Here is a 15308-nt window from a genome sequence, read left to right on the forward strand (position 1 = left end):
TTAGAAACTCCACCCCTAATTATGGTGAGCCTTCCAACATCAAGTCATCTGTACATTTTTCCTGTTCCTCGGTCCCTTTCAGGCTACATCGGGGATTGTCCTTTGAAAATGAAAAATGCTGGCAGGTCCTCCATGCAACCATACCATGTGGACTGGCCTGCATTGTTTCTTTTTGCTGAAACTGCGCTTGCCATGTTCCATGGTCACTTTCAGTGAAAAATGTCCACCCCATTCGTGGCATAGGCTAATTATGGCAGGCTGTCTGCAACTGACCAGAGACAAAGCCCCTGACCCTCAGAGTCTAAAGGAGGTTCTAAAACCCAATTCTAAAGTCTGAGTATAACTATGGGTGCTATTTATCACACCTGATAAATAACAATATCACAGGGTACGTTTTTTTATCAGTGCGAAAAATTGTACTTCTTCCAGGTTTTTGGGAATAACATGGAGCGTACCAAAATCCGATTGGTATGGTAGATACCGTACACTTTTCTCGTGTAATTACTGGATGCAACAAAAAACAACCAAATTAGAATTCTGACCCTTGTGCAAACACAATTGTGTGCAGGGGTCAGAAAACAGTGACTGACGTATAATCAGCACCTACGATGCAACTTGGTAGATGTTCAAAAACATATATCAAAACAGTTAGATCCAATGGAAACTGTTTGTAACCCATCACCTGTAATTTTCACCAAAATAAACATTTGAGATAATACAAAGAATTACATTACTATCATGTTACTCAATCTTGTCTGCAAACCTTGCATATTGTTCATCGGGCAGATAATTGAACAATAATTATAATCATGCACACGCAGGGGTGTATCTTTGGGGGGAGGGGGCGTTTGGGGTGTGATACCCTGCAAAATATGCATTGTGGCTTGATAGTCAGGTTTGTGGGCCCTGAGTCTGGTCTGCTAAGTCTGGGTCAGCTTTTCTCATTATGCACCAGGAATAAAAGACAGAACAGTGACCTTTGATGTAAAACAGGAGAAGAAAAGAGAGCCATATATCTGGTGACTGAATTTCAAACTGTGTAACCACATAACTTGGAATAATTACCTCCTTCCCTGCTTGTCCAAACTGTGTGATCTTAGGCAAGCATTTTATTTCACAGAGCCTCTTTTTCTTTATAATCACTCGTGAGCGCACTTTTACATATTTGAGTTCAAGATGTGAGCTGTTCATGCACCTCTTATGTTTGATTTAATAATTTATAATGTTGCTGTATCCATACTAAGAATCTAGCCAGTTTTTAGGGCTTACATAACTTCTGAATTGCCTCTTAGTTCACTAATGGCATCATCATTGGGGGCGAGCCATCAATGTTTCTAAGTTTAAGAATTAGTATGTCAGTCTATCCAGTGATATAATCTGATGTACTAAAATGAAACGCTTCTGCATGGTAAAGAAACACTCTTTTTTATGGCTTGGCTCATGCACTAACTCTTAGAGACAACTTAGGCCATGGCTCAGCTCTGGCTCGGCTTGCCCTATTAATTTGCTGGTAGGTCACATCCATGTGCAACTCAGGCTTAGTACGTGGGACCATCAGTCACTTGACCAATTTATTTGTAAAAGACGAGGACTGGAAATACAGAGCCCTGCACACATGCACTGATTTGACAATTCTGCCCTCAAGGCACCCCATAGGAGAGAGTGAGAAGAGGGCATGCAGTGAACATACTTTTGAAATAAGTGATACCAGTGCAGGGACTCCCAGACCTTGTGTTGTATGTGGCTGTAGTTCTCAGGGATAACTTCCAGGCCCAGGTAGATGACAAGGGGCGCAGCTTCAGTAGGTAGTAGGGACTTGGGGTGTGACATCCCCAAAAGCATTCTTGGTTTGATAGTTGAGTTTGGGAGCCCCAACTCAGGCCTACTATGTCTGTGTTAGTTTTTCTTGTTCTCATTTCATTAAACTTTTAACTTGTTCATTTTTTGGAACAGAATCTTGAGTATATATTGACTGGTTTATGAAAAATGCAGTAAATCAGCACCCACAGACATACTCCTTGTATGGATGCAGATTACTTGTTTTTGGAATTCACAAATTTTGGCAGTAGTAGGCCCCGAAAGCTGCGCCAATCATAGGTTTCCAGGCATACTACTGGCAATCAAACACCCAAAACACCCGAAATGTGATAAGATGAATGCTTGCAAATAGTCTAACTAGTGACAACCTCTTAGGGTTGCATTCCAACCCCTCGTTTTTTGCCCACTACCATTTTAGGCAAAAGTCCGCCTAATGCAAAATAGTGGTGAATCTGTTCTTCATGGAAGCAGCCCACCTGGACCTTGGCCGTCCGACCACTCCAGCCTGCAGCCCACAGCTTTTTAGTTGGGAAATTTGATATTCACCCCCTACCCCGAATCTCACTGATTAAGCGACTCCCCTATGCTCACTCACCTAAGGCCAGTGAAAATGATGTTATGTTAAAAGGCTGGACATTTTAGTTTGACTCATGGAAATTACACATGGTGAATACATGTACATAAAGGTGGTGCAATGGTTGTGAAAGGTTTTTCAGTATTATGAATGTACTTGTGCCTTTCATGTTACTCAACTTTGTGTCATTTCTATCCTTACACAATGTCTCACTTTGTGATAGTTTATTTCTATAGTCAAAAAAGAGATGTTCATCCCAAACAACATGAAAAAAGTGAGTGCAGTACAATACTATAGGTAAGAAAAGCCAACATCACGATTCTTCTTGAAAAAAGACCACCACACATTGTGAGACCTACAGCTCAATCACAAATGCCTGTGCGTGAAACCATCATTTACAGTCTTAAGTTCCGGATCTTGGTTCACAGAATGAGGAAGGTGCAAGTTGAGAATTCAGAGGTGCAGTTCATCTAGATACAAATCTACACATTGTGGTTCGTGTAGCGTGCCGATTATAATCCTGTCTAACAAAATGTTTTCACAGAGCATCTTTCAATAAAGGGTTATCAGTTGTTCCAACAAAAAAACTTGCTTAAAACACAAGCTTAGATTGTTGTAGTGCTGAAACAAAGCAGAACATAACTTTTCGCAGACTTCTTTTAAAAGGCCTACGGGAAGAACGTGAGAATGTGGCTCTCTTAAGGGTTTAAACTCGAAGACTCATCACCCTAAATCTACCTCCTTTCCTCCCACTGGAGCCAAGAGCTTGCAAGTGAGTAGTCCGAAAGAACATTTGCCATACTCTGCATTGAGAAGCTCAAGAACGGACATTGAATACTTTTAGTGTTGATGAAGACATCGCATATATCCGACGGCACAATGCTGTGTTTTATACTGCCAAATATATTAAAAAATATACCACCGAGGCACTGGGGCCCGCCTGGTTGAATGTGTCTCACTAAATACGTTTTCCTCAACAAACCACAGTTGAGGAAAGCCTATAAGTTGCTTAAAATTCTACCAGATGTACAAAAGTTATCTTTACAATCTGACTGTATCAGTACACATTTGATCAGCAAACTTCCGTCTTGCAAGTGCAATACATTTCTATAGTTTTTAGTTCAGGATAGCAGGCTATTTATGAAGGGCACGATAAGTGTGTTAAAAGTAAGAGAATGAACACATTCGTGTGGCATTGCACCTGATGGCACCCTATACAACTGTCCCTCAGCAAGAATCACGGGATCGTGAGAACACACTTACGCAAACTTCCTCATCTGCATTCTGTACAGATATTCCAATTCACTCAGGATGTTGGGTATCAAACACACCCTGTTGAGAGATTTGTGAGCAAATTGAAACATGTTTGATTCTCATAAACATAATTCAGGAGGATCTGTGTGCAACTTGACAATAAGATCTTTGCCTCGCATTTAAGTGACTAAGGACCTGGTTTAGAGTTTTTCCGATGGATCCTATGTCCCAGACGTGACTGGTAACCAGCTCGTGTTATTACAAGTGTAATAGAGTGCAATGCACTTGTAATAAGGAGGATGGGATATCCGTCACGTTTGTGCCAGAGTGCTCGCCTGCCAAACTAAATCTGGTCCTTAGTTGGCCGTGCATCCGTCGAAGAGATGTAAATGCAGCTTGCATGACACATGTGCATTTCATGTTAACATGCCTAGAAGGCTTCCATGCTAGCTACAATCCATTGTGCGACCTGCTTGCACATTGTGTACATTCATAGAAAGAGTTTTGAGTGGGTTCACCAACTTGTTGCAAATGCATCTGTGTAACGTTCTCTTCACAATTTAAAATCCTATTACGCCCGTTAACCGGGTTGGTGCACCTGCTGCAATGATCATGTGCAACCAACAAATTCAAATTCACAAAAATATTTAATTGTATTAATGTGTTTGCCGCCGTGCTTGTTGTTTCAAATCATAATGCTACAAAGGGGAGAATTCACTTGCCAAAATATGTGCTTAACCTTCAGTCAGTGGATTCATTCATGCGCTACAAATATCACTCTGTAACGTTGAAACCACTTAAGAGTTGCATGGAGTTTCATAACTTCTGTAGAGACTAATGTGTAACCTTTAGGTCGCAGGTCTAATTCCCAGCAAGGTAGCTCGGAAGGTTTGTCCCCCTGCTTCAGACCTGTTCATGAAGTCTGCATGTCACACATTTAAATCACATTAAGGCATTTCTGCCAGGTTTTCACCTAATGTAGCAAGATGCGTGTAAATGCTTGAATGGGTTACACCTTACTGGTCAATAATGAAACTGTCAAGTAAAACCAGTCATTCCTTACATGGTTGGTTTGACTGTAAACATATGCGGTCACTGAGAAAGATCCAACTGCATTGATTAAGCACCCCCATTTCATAGATACACCCTGTCAGTGACGGCCAGCAGTTTTAGGAGGGAAGGGGCGGGCGGGAAGCACACTCACACTCATTCTTTCACACATGCACGCATGCACATCCATTAACAACACTCATCAACATTCAAACATTCACGCATGCACCAAACATTCATTTAAAAAGATCACACACACACACTTACCTTCAGCCTCAGAGGTCCCAGGAGGGTTGGGACTGCTGCCTTCACTCACTGGCTGACCTTAGGTCAGCCAGTGAGTGAAGGCAGCAGTCCCAAATTCGTCACAGAGTGGGATGGGTGAGTGAGACTTCTGACCCCACCCCACTATGTGACGCGGTGTCACTGATTGACACTCGCCCTGGACACTTCAGGGCTTAAACCTGAAGTGCCCCGGTCGAAGTCAATGGGTGATGCTTCCCTCGTCACCCGGGGGAGGACCTTCAGGCACCTTTGCTGAGCCGAGGAGGTCATGCACACAGGAGGTGTGACCTCCTCAGCCCAGCAAGGTTCAGCTCAGGCAGCCAGGAGTCTGCGCAAATCACGTATGTCTCTCCTGGCTGTCTGACCAGAACATAAAGAGTGTCTGTCAGGCTGACCTTTGTTCAGCCTGACGGACACTCTTCATGAGTGGCCCGTCTGCACTAAAGGACGAGCCTCGCCTGCACCCTGCTAAAGATAATCACAATAAAGTTCACTCATGTTATTCTTCTAACACACAGGACAAACGAAATTCTCTCTACTCACCTGGATACTAGTTGCCTGACTTAAAAAACATGTTTCTGTATGTGGTTAAGTGGCATAATGAAACTTGAGCCTCAGCCCGGCTCTGCAAAGTACATGGACGTCGGGGTCTTACCCCTGTCTTGGGTTTGAACTACTCCCAATTCACAAAACATTTCCTCATTCAAAATGATTCTTCTGATTTACAAAGCTTTTTCAGTAAGCATGTGCACCTGGAAAAACATGAACAACTCACACCTAAGCCGGAGTAAGGTTGTACAATTCAAATAACAAACGTTTAGAATTAGACCAGAAGACTGAGGTGCCACTCACATTTAAGACAGGAAGAATGTACAACTATTCACGGAAAAAGCTTTGTGAATCCGGCAATTACCCACCTCAATGGTACTCTTCGGATACGTATAAGAAAGGTGAAAGGCCGAGTTGGCCTTACTGCGATTTGACCCTATGACCTTCAGGTGTCTTGTTGCGTGGGAAGGTCAGTGTTCTTTCTTACAGGCAACCTAACTCAGGATAATTAAGAAAGGCGTCCAGGCCAGGCATAGGATGTTGCGGGGACCTCACACAGTCTGCCAAAGATATTACTGTGACTTACTCTTGTATTACTACCGGCTCACTCCTAAATTTGAGCAGTAATCAGCGAGTAAGCCATTACAAATTGTTGTCAGTTTGCCAAACAGAGTCTCATTTAGAGATGGGGACTGCTGTGTTCCTAGTGGTGTAACTTTTGCCAGCTCTGCTGTTAAAGCATCCTCCCTGCCATTTGTCAATGAGAAGGGTGCTAAGTGGGCACCGTATTTAGGGTGACCCTCCAACATCAATTCTGTCAGCGTTTTTGATGCTTGGGACCACTCTGGGTGGTGCCATGCATAGAAAATGCTCAACTTCCCTCCATGTGCTATGAGAAAACTGGCAGCAGAGTGCCCCGACTTAGCAGTTTGTCTTGGAAAAGAAATTGCCAAGAGGTCTGTGATGTTACCGTGGGCTAGAGGGTAAGCTGCCGGATTTTTTTTGTTGGTAGAAGCACTTACAGAAAATATATCCATCTAAAAAGTCACAGTGCAGACTACACTAGAAGCATTGCTCTAGGGCAGGGGACTTCAAACTGGGTGGCGGGTCCCCCAAGGGGATCCTCAGGTGATCCCAAAAGATATGTGGCCAAAAGAATCATTATGGAGATAACAGTGCTTTGTTTTAATCAGAAAACAATGCATTTCATTAAAAAAAAAGTAACAGAACTTAATTGCAATTTTTAAATAAGTCTAGACATATTTAAACATTGCCAACTTAATAGAACAATTGTGAAACATTCTGAGGGGGCCCAATGATTTCTTTTTCCTACCTGGGGGGCGCGACATTAGAAAGTTTGAAAAACACTGCTTTAGAGAGAAAGGAAATTAGTGATGGTAGAAGGTGCAATGGAAGCACTTTGCTTAGTTCACGTGAAAACTTTTGTTTTCTAAAGTAGAATAATTTGTCCTTCAGTGCCTTTTTGGGAGTTTGTTGGAACCATTATTAATGAATTAAAATATGAAGGGCCTGAGGTCAGTCTTGTTAAACTTTGTTGCGCTTCTGGTATTTACCTGGTATGGTGTGATGTGGCACAGGACATATGAGGTGCAGGGTTCCAGAGAGAGTAAATACTTTAAATTATTCAACTCTGTACTTATGCTAGTGTGTGCACTGACCCTGGTGAAATTATTAGAAGCCATTTTGTGGTTGCTGCTTACTGGATTGTTAGAGTGTTGTTATTTAAGCTCATTTATTTTCTAACAGTAGGTGTATATTCACTTATCTTGGTAAGTATCACAGTTTGTAATTCATATTTTCTATTGTTGCATTAGCTGCACCAGTCAACTAATAATATGTGAAGAGGGAGATGAGAAGGGATAGCACCTAGTTAGGTTTAATCATTGTACAGATGCATTTGCCTTATGCCTTCCATTTGTGGAAAGCTTCCTACCAGCATAAAGGGTGGCATCGTTTATTAAAGACTGAAAAAAACGGAATCTTTGAATTTTGTCTTATCTAGGCATGAATAACTGTGGTTTGACATTTCCTGGCCTTCTTTCCACCTTTCTGTTATCTCTCCTAATTGAGCACAAAGTTTCAAAGACATCAGAGTCAAAGAGGAGGCCAGTAAACCCCATGGAAATTCCATAGGCAGACTTTTGATTTCTGTGGAGAGAGTTAGTTTAAACAGTGGCCAGTGCTGAGGAGAGGGATGGACAGCCTGAAGTGATGACGACAAATGGTGCTGCAGTGAAGCACCTACACCTGAGCGGAAGATGGCATTTACAAAGGCTGCACGTGTGTGGACCTGTGTGCGGAGAGTGGTAGTGCATTGAATAGAAAGAGGACGAGGAAGAGGATTCTTCAGACTGGTAGGTCAGCGAGGCAATGTCAGTTTCCGGTTATTGAAGCATTTTATTTTGGATTGATCTCTCCAGTATGCACCCGTATTAACTGTAACCTGCCCTTGGAACGGTATCACACACTTATATGGAGCATAATACATATATTAACCACCTGATGCACCGTGATTTATTTAATGTGCTCTTATGTAGCAAATTATACACACTGGTGCCTTACAGCGCTGTGAGGTGGATTCATTGGGAACAAGAAGGTTAATCACACAGTCTGGGTGCACAGGAAGTAAAGCTACGAAATTGTTATGGCCTTTGCGTGAAGTCTTAGTCCTTGAAGACATCTAAGGTTCCATCAAAATAAAATACATCACAGACACTGTGGGAAAGCCATTCTTTGTGCCGTGTGGCTGTGATTTGTCTTTGAGGTTTGGAATATGTACTTATTCTGTATTGCGAATTCTACGCTATAAATTATGTTGCAATTAAATTAGCATATTTGAGCCTTTGAGAAGGCAGCTATAATGTAAGAACAAGCTGCTCATGTTATGTTAAGGTGCAATTCCAGATTTAAGCACGAGACAAGTTCCTAGGCCGTGGGACACGTTCCCTTTTACATCTTCAATACAACTCAATATGAGCTTAAAATAGTTATGCTGCAGTACAAAGCGTGCGGGTGTATTTAAAAAGAAAAAACAAGGCTGCTTTTGCTCTTAAAACATCAGATTTAACAGTTCAGTAGTAAGTCAGCAGTCAACGTGAATTAAAAAGTTTTGCATACCTGCTTAGTGTGAAAATCTGAAAGCATGCTTCCTATTTTAAAAAAAAATGATCACCTTTTCTTAGAAGACCAATTATTTGCAAGAAATTTCAGTTGGCGACAGTTTTAAAATAGCATTTGTGCCAGGAACATATTGTAATGAACTCCTGTTAAATAGATACAGCCTCAATTTTCACATCATGTTGGCAAATAAGTATAAATAAATGGAAATGTTCATTGAATTTTCATTGCTGTACTGCTAAAATTACATGTGTAGAGTTGTCCTTCGTCTGTTTTTGTATTGTGGTGTAATTTTAAGCACCCAAGCAAGTTACAGATTTGTCATACAGACCAGTGTACTTATTAAGAATTAGACTGTGTTGGCTTTGTGGTAGCTCAGTCACAGCTCAGATCAGGACTGTGGTCACTTTCCTCATCAGTTTGATAGAAAACCCAGAAGGTGGACCTAGGCATCTAGCATGCTAAAGGACAGACACTGAATAATAGCATGGGCTATACTGTTTGCATCCTTGGTGTTCAGTTTGAGGTTTCTGGCCTATGGACAGAATAGAATATATGTATTTTCCGAGTTTTCAGGAAATTTACAAAATTCTCTTCAAGTGGAAAGGGGGTCAGTCCCAGAAGGTAGATCCATGTGTTTGGGAAGATCTGCTGCTGAGCACTTTGAGCCTAGGTAAGCTGATGACAAATGTGCTTTGGGAAGTCGACCTGAACTATCTTGATAGATGGTGGGCTTAAAGCCTTTATCTAGGTAGCCTAGGATGTTGGCATCCAGGAGTTTGTGGATTATGCAGAGTGTCTTTTATTTTGACTTTGCATTGATTAGAAACCAATGAAGAAACCTGCAGACTGGTGTGACATAATAATTTTGTCTTAGTTCAAAATATGCTTTGTGGCATAATCATGGAGTGTTGGCTGTCGGTTGCTGCTTATAGAGATCCACTTAGACTAGGCCAGTTGGCATGACACCAAAGCAAGCATCAGGATATTATTTCGGGAAAGAAACAGAAGGGTGAAGAAACTACTAATCTCTCTATTGGGGTAGAAAACAATGAAACCACGTGAGAGGGAGGTGTGTGGAGTCCACCTGGCTCACATGCATGATTTCCTTTTTTGTCTGATCAAGGACAAGCAAATATTTTGCGCCCATTGTTGGATTTGCTTCATGCACTTTGCTACAGGATGAAAATTCTGCCAGAGATATGTTGATCTGCATATCACTGGCATGCTTATAATAGCCAGACTTATGAGCATCCATACAGTGACCTGTGGATTGGATGAAGGGACGTGTTGAACAGTCCGGGCAAGACTACTGAGATTTGAGGGACTCTGCAGGTGATGACAGAGGGAGATGAGAAGATGGACTCAAATAATATGAGACACAAGATTGTTCTTGGTCTACAGTGGTCAATAGCTCTTCCATGATGTCAGGTAAGGCTGTTTCCATACTTCAACAAGAGCAGAATGTTGTTCAGTGCATTGTCCACCCTTTGAAGGTGTTCAGCAGGTCATTTTTCTCAAAGTACCATGATAATTGCAGATTGCCTACCGTCTCTGGGTTATTTGTGGGACAGGTTGTTCCTAAAAATGTCAGCAATTATCGAGGATCTTGGGGTTTGCACGGGCTTTTTAAGGAAAGGTGCCAAAGGCAGGCATCAAGTTTTCAGGGTCTTTATGTAACCAAGTTCTTGTTGCATCCCTGCTGAGAGCCTACCAAAGATTGCAAATGTGCAGGAGGAGTCGGTGTCCTCCTCGTGCAGTCAGGTAACATTTTTGTGGACTGTGTGCATGGTTAAGTGTCCGCAAAACCTCATTGGAATTTTCATGCTTGCCGAGGGGTTTTCCATGAGCTATGGGAGCATCAGGCTTGAAGGGCACCAGCAGATCTGCTGAATTGTGCACTTGGCAAAGAATGTATAACTTGGGCTTTTTCTTTGTGTGCCAAACCGATACCGTGAGTTTCAGTAGAGGGGTGTAGCCAAGACTTAGAAGCCGCCATTTCCAAGCTGGTAGTCTGTCTAAAGAATTCTATATTAGGTACCCAAACAAAGATGACATCAAATCATTTCTAGTGATGTCAGTTCCTGTTTAAATCATATATTAAAAGGCATTTACAAATGATGAGTGCATCACCGAGCATTCATTTCCTTATTTTTTGTCATAGTTTTCACACACTTGCTACTATTTCTGTCCCTGATTTTTACTTCTTACAGTTGGACCTTCTACAGGATCTACTTGGGTATGTCTTTGTTTGGCTAGATTCTCGACCCTGATGTCCGTGAGTTTGGTGCCTTGACATTAACTTCTGAATTAATCTGCATCTTCAATCAAGAGCTACAAGGTTGCCTAAGAAGTGTGTTATCCTTACTGGGACCATTTTAAGGGGACACTTAGCACCTTTTAATGTTAATGCAGGATGCCACAGTGGATACTGGACAGAGTCAACCTTTCCTTGGGCAATCAAGAATTAAAGTCAACAGACCTTCTCAGCACCCAGTCCTGACAGTCCTGCATATATGTGATTGTTTGTTATTGGGATTATGCTGGGAGCACAGAGTGACAGTTGCATTGCTGATGACAGGTAAAGAGGAGAAGTGTTTAAATGTTTATCTTTCTATTTGAATGCTCTTGAATGGGAGCCAGTTCCACAATGGAGTTCGAGACACGTCTGAATGTGGCTGAGAAAGGAGACGATGAGGCCTGTCCTTCAGTGTTAGCCATAAGGGCAACTGTTTTTACGCTCAAAAATAACATGTTTCCACAAATATCACTACAGTGAGACAGAGATAACGTAGGTCTTCAGCATACTCAAGGTCTCCTTCAGACATTTCCTCTCCTTCCAATAACAGACATAAATCTATAGATCTTATCCTTCCAGAAGTCCAAGAGAGAAAGAGAGATGAGAGAGAGAGAGTAATGCAAACATACAACCCCCTTACTCCCATAACTTTGCCAAAATAGACAGCAATAGCCTTCAACAGATCTGTCAAACAAGATTATATCTTGGGGTCACAGCCTTCAAATCTGATATCATGAATAGTAAACATCTGCCATGTTTATTCCATGCATGGCTGAAGCTTTGATTTGTACTTAATTTGTACTCTTACTTCTATAACTAAGATTGTTCTGTGCATTTCGTAGTATGGACTATGCTGGACTAGTGGTGCAACAGCTTGAATCACTGCAGGACCGATGTGTATTAATGAATCGTGGATAAAGGGAGCAGGTGTTTTAAGGTGATGCAAGTGCGTGAATCACTGGCTGCAACACTGATGCTTATTAATGCAGTCTGCGAAGAGCTCTAGCAATGCAAGTATGTTCTCAGATTCTTGCAAAACTGCACAAAATGTAAAAGGAGGCAGAGAGCTAGGTGAACGGGATCCCACACCTCTGAAAGGATCTCAGCCTGCATATGACAGAGCTAACATGGAAGACCACAGTAAGGCATTTAATCTCTGATCCAGTAGGATGTCTGGTGCTCCGGACAAAGAGTCTTTGATTGTTTTCACTTAACTGACAGCCAATGCAAGTCTCGCCTTGCTGTGGAGACGTGTTCTTAAAGGTGAAGGCCAACACCAGCCTGAATGCACAATTCTTCGGTCTTTGCAATCTAGGGAAGGAGCCCAAAATAGATGGATTTACAATAATCTAGTTAAACAGGACACATACAGTCACTACTGTAGAGTGCAGAGCAAGGTGCAAGAAAGATAAGTGCAAAACACCAAGGTCCAGACCTTTTGCTCCTGACTGTGAAAATCAAGGTCTTTGTTGTTCAGCGTCATACAAGAAAACATGGTCTTCAGCATAGCAGCTCGCCTGCGGCAAGCCCCAGTCTGTTTGACCAACAAGTGGGTGACCACCTGATCTTAGCCACCACCAATATCTCTGTCTTGTTTCTGCTCAGTTTTAGATGGTCAGCAGCCATCCAGTTTTGAATGGTGTATAGATATTTACTCACATGTCCAACGGAACTGTTAAACGAACATAAAAATAAGCTGCGTGTCATTACATGAGGAACAGATTTTAAATATGAAGGACCCTACTAGCCCTACCAATGGCTGGATATACAGACTGAACAAACAGTGAAGGAAATGGAGCCTTGATGTCAGAAGGGCTACCTTAGATCTTCCAGATAGAAAAGATCCAAACCAGGAATGGGACGCTGAGGTCAGCCCTCTTGGAGCCAGCTGGCCATTTAAGATTTTGCAATTAAATAAATCAAACATGTGCTGGCGTCTCTGGGGTGGAGGGGTAGGTTGCAGATCAAGACCATGCCAAAGCTCAGCTTGTCCTGACTCCCCGGGCCCAACCACCACAGCTGTTCAATGTGCCAGGAAGTAGCACAGAAAACAATGCAGGCACAGCACCTTGACGTGCACTTGTCCATCTTCCTTTCACTGCAAAGCATGTTGCTTTGTTTAAATTGTTTAACTCTAACATTGTATGCATATGCGTGTTGGTAAATAGATAGATAGATAGATAGATAGATAGATAGATAGATAGATAGATAGATAGATACATAGATAGATAGATAGATAGATAGATTAAGATTTGTTAAACATTGCTTGTTTAATCTGACTTTGCATATGTATGTGTTTTTAGATATCAAAAAAATATCAGGCTTAGAGTGCTGTATAAATTATAATATGTATATATATATATATATATATATATATATATATATATATATATATATACACACACACACACACACACATACACATACTTATATATTATCATACATACATACCAATGTGTGTTTTTGTCTTTCCTCAAAATTCACTTATAGAGATGCTATTGTGAAAGTGGCCCAGAGGTCTAACAAGAGGAGTCCTCCTCATTCATCTTCAGCACAGACGGAATGTAATTCATCAAGCACAACTAGAATCACATATATATATATACATAGCACTGATTTTGTCAGCTTATTGCAGAGATCGTGTCATAGAGTAAAACTCTGGGCTCAGCAAGAGTATGACAAAAAAAGAGTTGCGTTGAAAAACAACTCTCTTGGAGCATTAGATGCACATGAGTTGAATAGTGTGGTAAAAGTAGTTTTGACATTCAGCAGCTTGCTAAGATAAGCCTTCCTTACACCCTGTCTCAATGTTCTGTACTCAGTTGTGAACCATCCATTCTAGTACTTATCCACCCAGGATGTTGTCTGGCCCTTGCCTACAGCTTTCCTTATCAACTACCCATGCCAGCAGGTCATGACTGGAGCTTGGCTGCTATCAAACTCCCACCCATGCACCTGCAGCCCGTCAAATTGATGGCATTTTTTAAAGCAGCCATTGTTGCCAGGGTACAATGAACAGGTGGTTCATGAGAGCTGCAGTACTTCAAAGGAGAAAAGCCTATGGTCTGCACAAGCAATTTGGTAGATTTCCACCTGGTCATTCGTTCCCAGTGTTGTAAATAGTAGATCTAATATGTGTCCTTTGACCTACATGAACACCCTTAACCATCTGATACAGCATTTGTGCTTTCACATCTTCACATAGTCAAAAAGAGACCGAGTCCATAGCACTAACAAGATGAATGTTAAAATCCCCTAAAATGACAGTGCCGGTGGCCTGCAGCACGACCCTGTTACTTACTCCAGCAGATGGACAGGATTTGCCCCTAGCTGACCTGGAAGGCAGTAGCACTGGTAACACCATGACTGGTAAGTAGGGTGACTGAGGAGAAGGCACCTGCAGTCCATGTTCTGCAAGCCGTCTGTCAGCAGCATGAGGTAACCCTCAAAGATTGCAATTCCCAAACCTGGGTGAGAAGCGCCGTCACTGAGAGCAGGTTGGTAGGAGTGCATGGCTGGGATATGTATATATTCATCTTTATTTTTGTTAAGTTTGACATGAATTGGATTTTGTGAGCCGTGTACAAGCAGAAGTGTCTGAATGTTGTATGGATATAAATTTGTTTTGAATGGAGTATGTTGTTGAGGATGTGGTGAGGGCAGGGGTCAGATGAAGAGCCGGAGTGGACGGTGTTCATGATTTCGATGGTGTTGTTGTCGTTGACGGGGGTCCAGGAGAGCAGGAGGTTGGTCGGTGGTGGGTCTGTGGTGTTGGTGGTTGCCAGGGGGGTCTGGGTGCTGAAGCTTTTGTGTATGTCTGCAATCCGGCGGTGGAAATAGGAGGCTAGGGAGTCACAGAGGTCTTAAGATGGCGCGATGTTGTTGGCGTTGGAGCTGGGGTTGGAGAGTTGCTTCATGATGTTGAAGAGCTCCTTGTGACTGTGTGCGTTGTTGATTCGCTCTTTGAAGGCGGTTCTCTTGGCTTGTCGGATGAGTCGGTGGTATCTGCGGATGGCGTTTTTGAAGGCTGTGCGGTTGTCCAGAGTCTGATCTTGGCGCCACTTTCTTTCGAGTCTTCGGCAGGTTTGCTTAGATTCGTGGAGGTCGGCGGTATACCGGAAGGCCTTTCTGTCAGTGCGTCTGTTGGAGGGATTCTTGATCGGGCGAGAGTATTGGCACAGGTGTCGATCCGTTGCCTGAAGTTGCGGGCAGCTGTGTCAGCGTTGGTGGTGTCAATGGGCGGGTTCCGGGAGAGGGTCATAATAAGTTGGACTTCGGTGACCTTGTTGCAACTGCGGTGGGGGATCCGTTGTGGGTGGTGGTGTGTTGTGGGTTTCTTGA

At 42.5% G+C, this 15308-nt stretch overlaps 1 protein-coding gene across 1 annotated transcript in view; it reads left to right on the forward strand.

The window, feature by feature from the left end:
* The window catches only part of RALYL (RALY RNA binding protein like), a 1738931-nt gene that overhangs the window by 1264784 nt on the left and 458839 nt on the right, over positions 1-15308 (forward strand). The window lies entirely within an intron of this gene.

This window comes from Pleurodeles waltl, chromosome 2_2 (assembly GCF_031143425.1).
Source record: "Pleurodeles waltl isolate 20211129_DDA chromosome 2_2, aPleWal1.hap1.20221129, whole genome shotgun sequence".
Classification (NCBI taxonomy): Eukaryota; Metazoa; Chordata; class Amphibia; order Caudata; family Salamandridae; genus Pleurodeles; species Pleurodeles waltl.